This window comes from Neomonachus schauinslandi, chromosome 13 (assembly GCF_002201575.2).
Source record: "Neomonachus schauinslandi chromosome 13, ASM220157v2, whole genome shotgun sequence".
Lineage (NCBI taxonomy): Eukaryota > Metazoa > Chordata > Mammalia > Carnivora > Phocidae > Neomonachus > Neomonachus schauinslandi.
Window position 1 is genome coordinate 2,084,290 of NC_058415.1, and position 14,175 is coordinate 2,098,464.

A 14,175-nucleotide genomic window follows, 5' to 3' on the forward strand; every position below is an offset into this window, starting at 1 on the left:
CCCATTTTGTGTGGTTCTGATTTCTCTCTCTTTTCCAAATATCTTTGATAAACTTATGCATGTCTTCAGAGCCGGCCATCCACAATATTATAACAGGCAAGGGGTGACCTAAAGAAGAAAAGAATACTTTGTTCTGTCACGGGCCAGCACACCGTCCTTGGAGGGCAGATGGCAAACATGTGCGGTTTGCAAGCCTCTGTCCCTGCTCCTCAGTCTGCCATGGGAACAAGAAAGCAGCCACAGGCCATGTGTAAATGGGAGAGTGTGGCTGTGTTCCAATAAAACTTTATTTTGGACATGTGTTACAGACACAATTTGAATTTCATTTAACTTTCACATGTCACTAAATAGTGGTCTTCTTTTCTCCCCCCAACCATTTAAAAATGTAAAAACTATTCTTAGCTCGCAGGCTGCCCAAAAGGGGGTTGTGGGCCGTAATTTGCTGCCTCTTGCTATAAACTGTCAATGACTATGGCCAATAATTATCACGAATAGTTTTGGTGCTGTTAACAGTTACCAAGCACTCACAGTAACTAAAAGACTTTTAAAAAGGGCTTCAGGGCACCTGGGTGGCTTAGTTGGTTGGACCTCAGACTCTTGATTTTGGCTCAGGTCATGATCTTGGGGTCATGGGATCAAGCCTCATGTCAGGTTTCCTGCTCAGTGGGAGGGGGCCTCAACTCAGAAAATTTCCTCTCAAAAGCCAGACAAATGGAAAAATGGAAATTGGGTTTAAAAACCTATTTCCGCCTGTTCCAATTCTATCCGTCTGCTGCCTGCTTCCCTGTTCTGCTTCCACCAGCAGCCCTGGATCCGGCACCTCACTGTGAACGCCCAGAACGATCGGACACCCTTTCCTCTTCTGTGTCCCCACACTGCGCTGAGCTCACTCTTTCTCTGCACCAGCCCAGCTAGACCCCCTGAGCCCACCTTCCCCCCACAGGTGGCTGCCGCTGGCCTAACGAAGCATCTGTGCAGGACCCCCGATTTAATCCTGAACCCCTGTGGGCTGCGTGTCCATCTCCTCTTCTTTCTCTTGCTGTCAGGTGTCCAGGTAACTCATGTGTAGTCGATAAAAGGTGATTCTGAATCCTCCTGCACCTCTATTCCTATGTCTGTGAAATGGGAGTAACTGGGGGGTTAGCTGGGAAACCCTCACAGGCACCTGAGGAAGGGTTAGCCCCTTCTCTCGACTCTACTCCCTGCTTCCAGCCTGAATCTTGAGGGTACAAGATGTGACTCATCTCAAACAATAAAAAGCAAATAGTTAGGGCGCCTGGGTGGCTCAGTTGGTTAAGCGACTGCCTTCGGCTCAGGTCATGATCCTGGAGTCCCGGGATCGAGTCCCACATCGGGTTCCCTGCTCAGAGAGGAGCCTGCTTCTCCCTCTGACTCTCCCCCCTCTCATGTACTCTCTCTCATTCTCGCTCTCTCAAATAAATAAATAAAATCAAAAAAAAAAAAAAAAGCAAATAGTTACTCTTTTCTTTTCTCAGATGTCATGGCTCCAGTTCCCGAGCTGTGGCTGCTCTCGGCTCAGGGCATCATCCCCTGTTCTCCCTCATGCAACTTAATTTCTCCCTTAATGCAACTTATTTTTCTAATAAGACTTTCTTTACACATTTAGAATTGAGAGATTTATAGTCAGTTGGCATATTTTAAGAGAACTAAATGTGTAAGAAATTCATTTTGAAAGACACAAATCTGGAAGAACTATTTTGTACCAATGTTAAGTGTTAATAATTCAATGGGGGTAAAAAAGCTCTTTAGACAAATAAAAGGTGGGAAGAGTTCATTATTCAAAATAAGTTCCTTATTTCTGGCATTATTACTGAAACAGAAGTTTATCTTGATGAGCTTATAAGAGATGAATCCACGCTTTGTGTATACTCGCTCATGCAGAATAGTTTTCAATATTGCGACCAGTGACTTGAAATGAATTAAATTATGATTCAGTTAATTTGCAGTGAAATATGTGACAGCTTTTTTCAAAGAGAATGAGGGCCTCCGTGTCATACTAAGTCTTCCCTCTGGGATATCTAGTTCTGAAGGAGACATTTGTGCTGGAGTGCGACCCAGAAAACAAAACATCTAGGAACTTTCCTCCTTGGAGAAAATGTTTTCTGATGGAAACTGAAATAGAGAGAGGGTTCTGGGGGTATTGGTGGAGGGCTGATTCTGAATGTTCTGTCAGAAGCCTTGACCCCACTCTGATGCCAAAGAAGGCGCCTGCTGGCTACTCAGACAGTGTTCTCCTGGGAACTGGCTCCCTGGTAGGGTCTTCACTCCAGGGTAGCATCCATAGTTAACCCAAGTTAACCAAACTCTCAAGAGACTGATGTATAAACCAAAATGCCAGTTTATTACTTTCCAGTGAGTAAAGCACAGAAGCTCAGTTCTTCTCTTCAACACATTCTCCTTTCCATACTGGAAGCCAATCATTCTTAGGAGACTGTTTTGGGTGGAAAATAGGTATGCGTAAGATGCTTGGATGGCATCTTGCCAGGTGGAAGCCTTGGGACACAGCTCTGAATCAGAAGCTGAGCTCCTGTCCTGAGGTGGCTGATGCATCCATCATTCCTGGATGAGGGCTCCAGTGCCTGTCAGCAGGACAGCCTCCCTCCGCACATGGCTGGAACGCTGGCAAGTCCGTACGTGTTGTGATTTCAGCTTCCCTGAGCGACAAGCACCTTTGAGTCCAAGCCATCTACTCCTCCGGGATTTATGCCACTTGATCACACCTGGACATTCCCAAATCCCTGCAGCTATTTAGTGACAGGTGATGTTTTAGGGTGGTTTAGGCCATTTTTAGAAGGAGAACTCATTTCTAAGTTGTGTGGAAAATTGATCTTATTTAGTTGTATCTTCACTTGTATTTTAGAAGCCGGCTCTTGTCAGGGAATTTGTCAGTTTATTCTTGATATGCTGTTGGGGTTTTTGCAGTTTTGTTTTGGGGACATAGTATCATCAGCTTAAAAATAAATCCTCAGAGGGAATGTCTGTATTGAGTTGGGGCTAAATTAGGGAGGGGACAAAGGAAACCAGCATGTGCGTACCTGGCCATTGGCAAACTTAGGTAAAGTAGGTCACACACAATTGGAAACGTTTCTGGTCCAGTCCACAGAATGTCCGTGCCTGTTAGACTTAAGCTGATGCCCAGGGGCTGTTTAGCCAGGGTGAAGCCGTCCTGGCTTCCTGCAGTCCCTGCAACCCTGGATTCCCACTGGTGTCCATCCTGGTTCTCTCCATCAGCACCAGCAGGGCACAGCTTACTTTCTAATGCACATGAATTTTTATTTCAAGTATGCCTCCTGTAGGTGGTGAGATGCTGGATTTTTTCTTTTTATAAATACTGGCAATGGCCCTTCCTTCCTTCCTCCCTCCCTTCTTTTTTTAACAGGGGAGTTCTGCTGATTTGCACCGGTTGACATAATGGACGGTCTGCGTCCATCGCGGCTCCATCCCTGCCACCGATAGGTTGGTTGCTTTCTGCCACGCGGCTTCTTTGGCCCAGCGTGAGCTGGTCGCATGGCTCTCACTGACCTGCTGGTAACTTTCTCCAAGAAGTTTGAGGTAAAGAGATGCAAAACTCCATGCCACATTCCTCAAGTACCCACATGCGCTGTTGGAAATCCCTGCTGTTGAACCCGCCTCCCTTTCTTTAGACTAGGGGAGGTCAGAGAAGTATCGCCTGGAGAAGAAGCACGGTTCAGACCAGTGGTGCCCACTGCCTTTGTCTTTTGTGCAGCAGGTGCCACGCCCGGAAGGGAGGGCTCCCCACGCTGGGCCTACGTTTCTCAGGGCCCCAGGGACACAGTTTGATAAGGGTGGGCAGCTCTGGGAGCCAGAAGAAATAGAAAATGCCTCATCTTGCACAGATTCACTTCACAAGATCATTCCCTCATCTTGCCTTTGGACGTTTAGTGACACTACTGTGAAATGGATTCTAAAGTGAGTGCTGCATGGAGGGCGCTGTCAGGTGTGGGTGGGCATGGGGCTACTTCTCCATCTGTCCCTCACCCCACTCCCTACCCGTGCCGCTCAGATGCATCCAGAATGCCTTGCCTCCAAAATCAGCTCAGAAGCAGCATGTTTTTATTCCAAATTCCATCTGAAAACTCGTAGAACATAGATTGGTTTTTGACAAGAACAACTCACAATGTGCTTGAAGGCAAGATTCCCCTTCATCGAAATTGTTCCAAGCGCACCTAGAAAGGGAAGCCCTGTTACGCTTTGTTAATTGATTGTTAAATTAAAGCAGCCCACTTGAATTTAATGGCCATAAATTTCAAGTAATTAAGTACCTGCCAAATAATGCTTCAAAATAATTTTATAATTTTGGTCTCCATGAAATTAACTGCTTGACAGCTGTTTTGATGTCATGTGACTTTTGTCAACATTGAACAAAAATAGCATTCCTTTGTCAATGTCAGTTAACACCACCCTCTAACAGAAAATCTTGAGACCAGCGCATGACAATTTTATGACGGTTGGGACATTTTGATATATTTGCAACACTCCTATAAAAAATGAAGTGGCAGAAGCCACACTATCGTTGGGATTCCCTAGAGAAGAGAGTCTGAAGGGAGATTTGTAGGCAGGATCTTTGAGGTACCCTCTTGGGAGCCAGCAACCTTGTGAGGGCCTGAGGGCAGAAGGGCCGGCAGGCAGAGCTGGCAGTGAAGTGGGTGTTGCAGCAGCCTCCGTGGGCTCAGTTCTGAGCAGAGATGGCCTTTCTCAGAGGACCTGCTCTGAGGTGAGGGGTCCAGGCCTTGCACCCTCCGGGGAGGGCAGGTGACCTTGGATGAGGCAGTGTTCTTTGCTTAGGGCAGTTCCCGAGGAGGAAGCCATCTGGGACCGTCGGCAACAGGTACTCCAGGCAGCAGGGGGGTGAGGGCCAGGTGCGGAGGGAGATCCAGGCAGTACACCAGCATCCACAAAAGCAGTTATTTAATTTTATTTTTATTTATTGTTATTTTGGTGGTGGGGGGGGCAGAGGGAGAGAGAGAATCTTAAGCAGGCTTCACACCCAGTGCAAGCCCCACACAGGGCTCCATCTCAAGACCCTGAAACCATGACCTGAGCCGAAATCAAGAGTCAGACACTTAACGGACTGAGACAACCAGATGCCCCACCACCAAAGCAGTTATTAAATTGCTTATTTTCTCTTCTTCTTGAATATGGATCCTAACAAAAGGAAAGGGAAAGTGGGTAATCCCCCCAGACTAGGAGGTCCACGCAGGGTTCCACTGTCTTGCCAGTGAGGACTTGAGAAGCGTTTGTCGTAACCACCAGATTTCTATGACCCCCCCCATTCCCTGACAGAGGACCTCTTCTGAATTGCATCCTATGCTTACATTGATTCACCCGAACAGGTCCTCTTCCACATTTTCAAAACGGCAGTCTTATTTGTGGTCCTGCCGAGTCCAGATTAAGCAACTACGATTTTAGCAGTGTATTGCCATCTCTCTCTGATGTGCTCTGGGAGAGGCTTGAGTGCACTTTCTCTAGGCAAGATACTTCGCACAGACCAAATTACATCTCCTGGAAATAGTGTCTGCAAGGGAGAAAGCAAGTGGCGCTAGTGTTGGTGATTTGGAACTTCCGCAGAGTACATTGCTACAATCGCACATGAAAGTGGGTCTTAGCAGCTACTTAATTACTTTTTAAATGCTTTCGGGGATTTTCTGGTTCTCAGAGGGTTTTTTGAAGGAAAAAGTTTTAAAATTTCAGCTTTATTGAGAACTGACAAAAGAAATTGTAAGATATTTAAAGTATACATCGTGGCGATCTGACCTATGTATGGTGAAAGGATTCGCTCCATCTAGTTAAACATATGTATCACCTCAAATCTTTTTTTTGTGAGCACATTTAAGTCCTACTATAGCAAATTTCAAGTGCACAATACAGTATTAGCAACTATAGTCACTACGTTATACCTTAGATTCTCAAACCTTATTCATCTTATAGCTGAAGTTTGTACCCTTTTACCAAACTCTCCCTATTTCCCCACTGCCCCCGCCCCAGACAACCGCCATTCTACTCTGTTTCTGCAAGTTTGAACTTTTTTTTTTTTTTTTTAGATTCCATGTATAAGTGACACCAGACAGTATTTATCTTTCTCTGACTTATTTCATAAAGCCATCAAGGTCCATCTATGCTGTTGCAAATGACAGGATTTCCTTCTTTCTCATGGCTGAGTAATATTCCATTATAAATGTGTATCATACCTTCTTTATCCATTCATCCGTTGATGGACACTATACTTCCCTGTCTGGCTATTGTGAATAATCCTGAACGTGGGGGTGCAGACATCTCTTTGAGATACTGTTTCATTTCCTTTGGATATATTCCCAGGAACGGAATTACTGGTGGATCATATGGTAGTTATATTTTTAGTTTTTTGAGGAACCTCCACACTGTTTTCCACAGTGGCTGTACCAGCTTACATACCCACCAACAGTGCATGAGGGTTTTCTCCACATCCTTGCCAACACTTATTTCTTGTCTTTTTGTTAATGGCCATTCTGACAGGTGTGAGGTGACATCTCATTGTGATTTTGATTTGCATTTCCCTGATGATGAGTGATGCTGAACATCTTTTCATATACCTGTTGACCATCTGTATGGCTTACTTGGAAAAATGTTTATTCAGGTCCTCTGCTCATTTTTTAATTGGATTTTTTTCTACTGGGTTATATGAGTTCTTCATATATTTTGTATATTAATTCCTTATATGATTTGCAAATATTTTCTCCCATTCCACAGGTTACCTTTTCATTTTACTGATGGTTTCCCTTCCTGTGCAGGAGCTTTGCAGTTTGCTATAGTCCCACTTTTTACTTCTTTATTTATTCATTATTTTTATATTTTTTTAGAGAGGGAGGGGGAGGGGCAGAGGGAGAGGGAAAAAGAGAATCTTAAACAGACACCACACCCAAGCATAGAGCCCGACAAGGGGCTCAATCTCACAACCCTGAGATTATGACCTGAGCCGAAATTAAGAGTCAGACATTTAACCAACTGAGCCACCCAGTGGCCCCACTATAGTCCCACTTTTTAAAAAATTTTGCTTTGCTTTTGGTGTCATGAAGGAAAAAAATCTTAATTAAGAACAAAACAGATTCAGTTCAAAAAGTGAATTGCTATTAACATTTGTCTTCTCTCTTTATGTCAACAGCAAAAATATATTGGTCTTTAAATACTTTAATGTGCTGAATAAATCCTCTGAAACAACATAATTTAATCAATGCCTCTAACATCTTTTTTAATGGTCATCATTTATATTACTTTGCACATAAGGAATAACTTTAATCTTAAATTCTTGAAATACTGAAGTCAGTTGCTCAATAAAAGAATAATTTACAAGAAGCTATGCATTTCTTACTTTTTCCTAATGCTTAGCTGAAATGGTGTCAGTAAACAATGTATTTTCTCTAAATGTGCATGTCCCACTGAAAACTTATTGGAGAACTTTCTAGAAGCTGGCACCTGTTACCCCGGAGAGCATGGATCCAGATTTGTTGTATCCCATGTCCCAGGATCCCCATCACCTCTCTTTTTGCCATGCGGCCTTGGCAGTCCGATGTCAGCACCTTGGCTGGGCTTGCCTCTGGAGGAAATTCCTACAGCGACCTTGTAAATTAAAAAAATAATAGTGAGTCAAAGGCTCTATCTATGAAGCTAGGGGAATCATGGAGGAGGGAGAGCTGAACCCTCAGGCAGGGGAGTGCTCCAGGTTCTCCCTGAGGCTCTGGCATTGCTCTGAGGTCAAGGTCACTGTCATTTCTCTAAAGGAGGGTGGCCACCTGCCTGCCCCCGGGAGCTGAGTGGTAAGTGAATGGATGGGCCTGGAAGGGCCTGGGCACACAGAGAGCTCATGACCCTCCTGCAAGGGCATCGTTTCTCAGCCCAGGCAGCTCCTGCCATGCTGGAGGGTTGGAGCTACTGATTTTTCTGGAGAAGCTAGAATCTAGATACTTTTAATGTGAACATTCTCACATTTTACATGTTCGAACCATTTACATTTCCTTTGAAAGCACAGTGTGGGGGAAAAAAATAGGTATAAGGCTGTTTTTGGCCCACAGGCTTCACTGTGCATGCTCTTCATAGCCGCTCGTTGGCATTGTGGTTGACGTGGCACAGAAGGGAGGGGACCCTTCCTGGGACGCACCACCTGTCTGCTGCACATGTCAGCAGGACACGGGACAGGCATCCAACCCTGGCGCGCCGGGAACCCATGACATAGAGAGGACTCGAGCTATGCTGCTGGCCAGACTCCTCACAGGATATATTTCTTTATGTGATTTCAGACAAACACACGTGATTCATGCAGTGGAGTGGTTCATGCAGAAGGTGCCCAGTGCCCCTCAGAGACTCTGCAGTCAGGACAGGCAGCTCCACCCAGGGCATCAACATCTGCTTGATTGGCGGGTCCCCTGCATCTACCATTCCTTTCCTTGTGCTTCCACGGCATTGGAGGCTCCTTTTGTGTGGTCCCACGAGGATGGAAGAAAGCCAGCAAGCATGCGGATGGCCTTCTGTTTATATGTGCACAAAAAGGGAAAGATTTTTGTCATCTTTCCCCATCTGCTGTGCTGATGAGGACCTTCACATATGGGGAGCCTCAGAAACAGGGACCTCTCTTCCCAAGTAGGAACCAAGGAGCTGAGAGGGCCTGCTCAGCAGCCACACTTCCTGAAACGGGGCCTGCTGGCTGCCTCAGTGTGGGGGAAGGTCAGAAGGTAGAAACCAAGGGAACGAACTGAGGAAACGAATGCTCATCTCCTTGCACCCAGCAAAATCTACACTTTCTCAGCATTTCTGTGAACTGGAAACCTAATTATTCTAAGGATAACCTATTACAATGATGGCACAAAAAGCTGGAGTAGGCCATGGCTGTCTTATATCCTTTATCCCCCATAGAAACATGCTTACTTGTCAAGCACACGACGTGATCTTACTCTCGATCTGGAAGTGCTGCCGCACATCACCCCCACAGAAGCTCTGATTGCATCGTCTGTGCAGTGCTGAATCGGTGGAAGATTTCCCTGGGTGAGAGTCACATAGTTGGCCTGTCAGGAAACGAGCACATTCATACTTAATTGCCACATAAGTGCCTTCAGCTCTTTTACTCCAGAATTACTGAGCAAAAATCTTAAGATAGGACTAACTCTTTTCATGCCGCCTTGCTGTGAAGCCTTGTGTTACATGCACTTGAGGAGTCTCCCTTTATGAAGGTCACTTGCCACAAGCTAATGTACGGGCCTGGCTCTGGGGATGTATCCCATCAGCTGGGTCATCCACTGGAAGGGCCACAATGAGGCAGAAAACTCATCTTCACATTGCCAAGCAAACTGGTAGCAGATGGATCCCTGAGTCCTGTTAGGGAAATCCATTTTATTTATTTATTTATTTATTTAATTTTATTTTTTTAAAGATTTTATTTATTTATTTGAGAGAGAGAGAATGAGAGACAGAGAGCACGAGCGGGAAGAGGGTCAGAGGGAGAAGCAGACCCCCAGCTGAGCAGGAAGCCCGATGTGGGACTCGATCCCGGGACTCCAGGATCATGACCTGAGCCGAAGGCAGTCGCTTAACCAACTGAGCCACGCAGGTGCCCAGGGAAATCCATTTAAAAAGACCAGTGAGTTTAAATAGCCAAGGCATTAAAAATAATTAAAAATTCTTATTTTCCTCATCTCTTTACAATATTTCAGGTGCTACAACTATTGATTTTCTGCTCAAGCCTATGATTACACTGCTGTCACCATAAGCTGACATGGGCATTATGCAAATGGCATTTTTGTTGCTGGAGCAGGTTTCAAAAGCCAGGCACATAGATTGTGCCAGAGTGTTTTAATAGTTGCTTTTAAATGGGGTTGCAACAGAACTAAAACCATTTTCAAAGCCAAGAGCAAATCAATGTATAATATGATCCAGATAGTTCTCAGATACAGGCTTCCAAGGACTATGGGCCCCATACTCCTGCAGTGAGAGAATATAAATTATACACTTTTTATTGGAAGACTTGAATGCCAGTCAATAGAATCAAAGAAGGATCAACAGATGTAACAAGAGTGGACGACTTCAAGAACTGGTTCAAAAGATTATGGCCTGGTTTCTTCTGATTCAAAATAGATCCTTTGGAAGTAAGTTTCTTTTTCTTTTCTTTTTTTTTTTTTACAGTCTTGAGGTCTTTTATTTTCTTTACATTTATCACGCCATGAATTCATAGGGAATGGGTTCCAGCAGTTTGGGCTCCTTTCCATTGGTTCTCACAAAGAGTGCTTCTCTGGGTGGGGGGAAGTAAGTTTCTTATTACAGTATTTTCTTACTTAATTTGGCTTGTTTTTGATTTAAATGCATTGATGACTTTTCTTACTAAAATCACTGGAACCAATTTTTAGCCTCCCCAAAGATATATTTGGAAAGCTTCTATATCACCTTTCCATTGACAAACTCCAAAACATGTGAATTTGGATTTGGTTTTTCAAATGTCAAAACAGTGGCTTCTTGGTTTTGTTTGTTGTTGTTTTTTTTAAGCTAGGAATATTATGAAAAATCATACTCTTTTGGAGGGGTATGAATTTCTAGAAGTTACACTGTTATTTTGCCTCGGTTTCAAGGGGATGCAAGAGTAGGCATGCCTGGGCTCTGGCCACCACTCACCTGCCTGGAAGAGCAGGTGCTCATCTGTTCCCCCAGCCTCTGGGGCCTCCCCTCCATCCTCAGTTGCTTTATGTTGCAGATTGCCTCCTAAGCAGTGCCTGGTGGACATCTGCATTGTCATTTACAAAATGCCAAGAAGATACTTCAGGAAAATATAATGGATTTCCCCCCCAAAATGTTCATATTAAAATAACACTAGTTTATAAAGGGTATAAACTCCTGTTTTTGTGAATAATGGTATTTTCCTAGCTTTTATTCCATGATGAAAAGGAAAGCTGATTTTCTCAGGCTGAGGAATGCCATGGTGACAGTTTAAGAACGCCTGATTGAGTGTAATAATGAAACAGAGAAACATGGAAGCCTGAGAGATGTGTGCTTAGGGACTGGAGGTCAGACTGGACTTTTAGGATGACCGTCCTAAATACCCAACAGCACCAGCTTTTCACTGAGACTTTTTCAATTTAGTCCACTTGGTTGCTATTGTTGTTGTTGTGATTTCTGTGGCATGAGGAGGAAACATTTTTCTGGACGAAGTGTGTGGTGGGCCTGGTGGTGCCGAAGCCGCTGTGTGGACACCTGGCGCCCTTCAGAGCAGCTGTGACGGAGGGCGCACCTCCTGCTCCATCCTCAGAACCGCGGGAGCGGCTTTTCCTCCGCACACATCCACTGCGGTTCAGGGAACTCCCGCACAAATGAACCAGTTTAACTGTTCTTGCCCGCTTGTCCCCAGCGTTAGCTCACCACAACACCTCTCCATTTTTGCCGAGCACATTTGAACATCTCACAGGACACTTATTAAAAAAAAAAAATCAACCAACAGTGTAAAGTATAATTTACATAAACAAAATTCATCCCTTTTCCACAAAAGTGCACAGAGAACACTGCCATCCCCAAGACATTTTCTGCGGCCTGCAGCCCGTCTGTCTCCATGCGTCCTCACTGGCGCCAGAGGGCCGCTAATCTGGTCTCCATGACTACGGAGCAGCTTCCCCCGTGTCCCAGAACCCCGCGTAAATGGACTCCTGCAGCCCATGTGTGCTGTGTCTGGCTCCTCTCGAACCGCACAGTGTTTCTGAGATCTATCCATGTTGCTGTGTATCAGCAGCTGATCGAAGTTATTGTCGAGTAGTGTTTCATTATATGAATGTACCACCCTTGGTTTTCCCATTTTCCTGTTGGTGGATATTCAATTGTTTCCTAATTGGTGCTTTTCTGTTTGTAGTTTGGAAAATGCTGGTGTTGAGGAATGTTATGAGTAGAGTGTTACAGAATCACACACACTCGGAAGCCACGACAGCCTGTGACAGGGCTCCCGGGGAAGCAACCAGAAAAGATGCTTCATCAGTATTTCAATCAATATTCACATACAACAAGGGTGGTCTGCAACAATTTTTGTAGTGATTGGTAACCTACACAGATATTTTATGCAAAAAAGTAGATACTCTTATGACAAAATCTCAAAGGTGTATAGCTTATCAATTTATTTAGTCATTTTCTCTGAAGAATTAAAAATTTGTTTCCATAGACTTTTAAAAATACATAGATGGTTTATATTAAAACATATGCTGAATAATGTAGACAATTTTGAAGATATAAAATTGAACTAAGCAAAAGGAAAATGCAAATATGCCAACAGTAAAGCCAACATAATTACTGGGATTGAGCTTAAAGTTTGTATTCTTTTTTTTTTTTTAAAGATTCCATTTATTTGACAGAGAGAGACACAGCGAGAGAGGGAACACAAGCAGGGGGAGTGGGAGAGGGAGAAGCAGGCCTCCCGCTGAGCAGGGAGCCCGATGTGGGGCTCAATCCCAGGACCCTGGGATCATGACTTGAGCCGAAGGCAGACGCTTAACGACTGAGCCACCCAGGTGCCCCAAAGTTTGTATTCTGATAAGAATTCACACTAGAAGCATTATAGGCCATGCTGTTCTCCTTACTAAGTACAAAAAACGTGTAATTTCCCTCAGTAGAGATGAAGTTGTTGCCGTAACTAAATTCTGAAATTTATGTGAAAAAAAAAGAAAAAATAAAATTTATATGAAGAGACAACCAGTCAGTTGAACAAATAAATTTTTTTTTTAAGATTTTCTTTATTTGACAGAGAGAGAGTGAGCACAAGCAGGGAGAAGGAGAGGGAGAAGCAGGCTCCCCACTGAGCAGGGAGCCCGACGCGGGGCTCGATCCCAGAACCCTGAGATCATGACCTGAGCCGAAGGCAGACACTTCACCAACTGAGCCACCCAGCTGCCCCTGAACAAATAAATTTTAAAAGTTCAACCAGCCAACTGAGAAATTGTTCATATTAAAATATGAACAGTACCCAACTGTTGTATGAATGAGCTTACCTTGGTGTCTGTGTGTCTGATGGGGACACAGACTCCAGGCTCAGAGGCTTGGAATAGGGGGCGTAGGGGGCACTCAGGCCATTGTACACTGGGGCATATGTGGGACCAGTAAAATGTGGTGTAGAATTTCCCAGTGAAAATCTCATTCTTATGAGACCCAGAAAGAAACTGGATTTAAGATGATACACAAAGGGTCAAGAGTGAGAGTGTATTGTAAGGTCAAAACTGCGTGGATTTTTAATTCTTACATTTCTTTGTGAATTTTAACTAGAACTCTGTTTGCTTTCTTGGGGACCACAAGGTTTTTACGGGTACAGGGCAGCAAAAGTGCTGAGGTGGTAGGAGGTTTGGCAGTGGCTCTCTTCCCATCCGCAGGCCAAGAGCTTGGAGCGGCGGCCCATGCTCACTTCACTACTGTTTTCCCCACTGTTCACAAAAAATGCTTCCTTAGGTTAAGAACATAGAAAAATCAGAATTTAACTTTTTATTTGTATTTATTTTTCACTTCAGACCAGTGGAAACATCATTGAAAATATCTTCCATCTGTGGACTCAAAGGTTTTTATTGCTACTTTTTTTTTCCTCCAGAGGATCCTGGGGAACTTCACATGGATTGGGTCACTTCATAGGTAACATCCCTTGTCCACTAAGTAATCAGCCTGTACTGCACAGAATTTAGTTTGTCATGATAGAATCGGGTCACAAGACCCTTGATGGAAAAGATACAAACTGAATGAGGGAACTTTAATGGTTTCATCTCATATAATTGTTGATTTTAAAAATTATGTTTAGTAGTTTATCAACAAATATGACAAATGCCCTCATGATTTATCTATCTTAACTTAAATGTTATTTTTATCAAAACGAATCAGTTTGGGGCACCTGGGTGGCTCACTCCTTAAGTGTCTGCCTTCGGATCAGGTCATGATCCCAGGGTCCTGGAATCGAGCCCCGCATCGGGCTCCCTGATCAGCGGGGAGCCTGCTTCTCCCTCTCCCACTCCCCCTGCTTGTGTTCCCTCTCTCGCTTTGTCTCTCTGGCAAATAAATAAATAAAATCTTTAAAAAAAAACCCAAACGAATCAGTTAGAAATCTTCTGGTCACAAGTGACAGAAGTCTTAATCCACTGAGCAGGGGCCCATTCAGGGAGAGGTGAC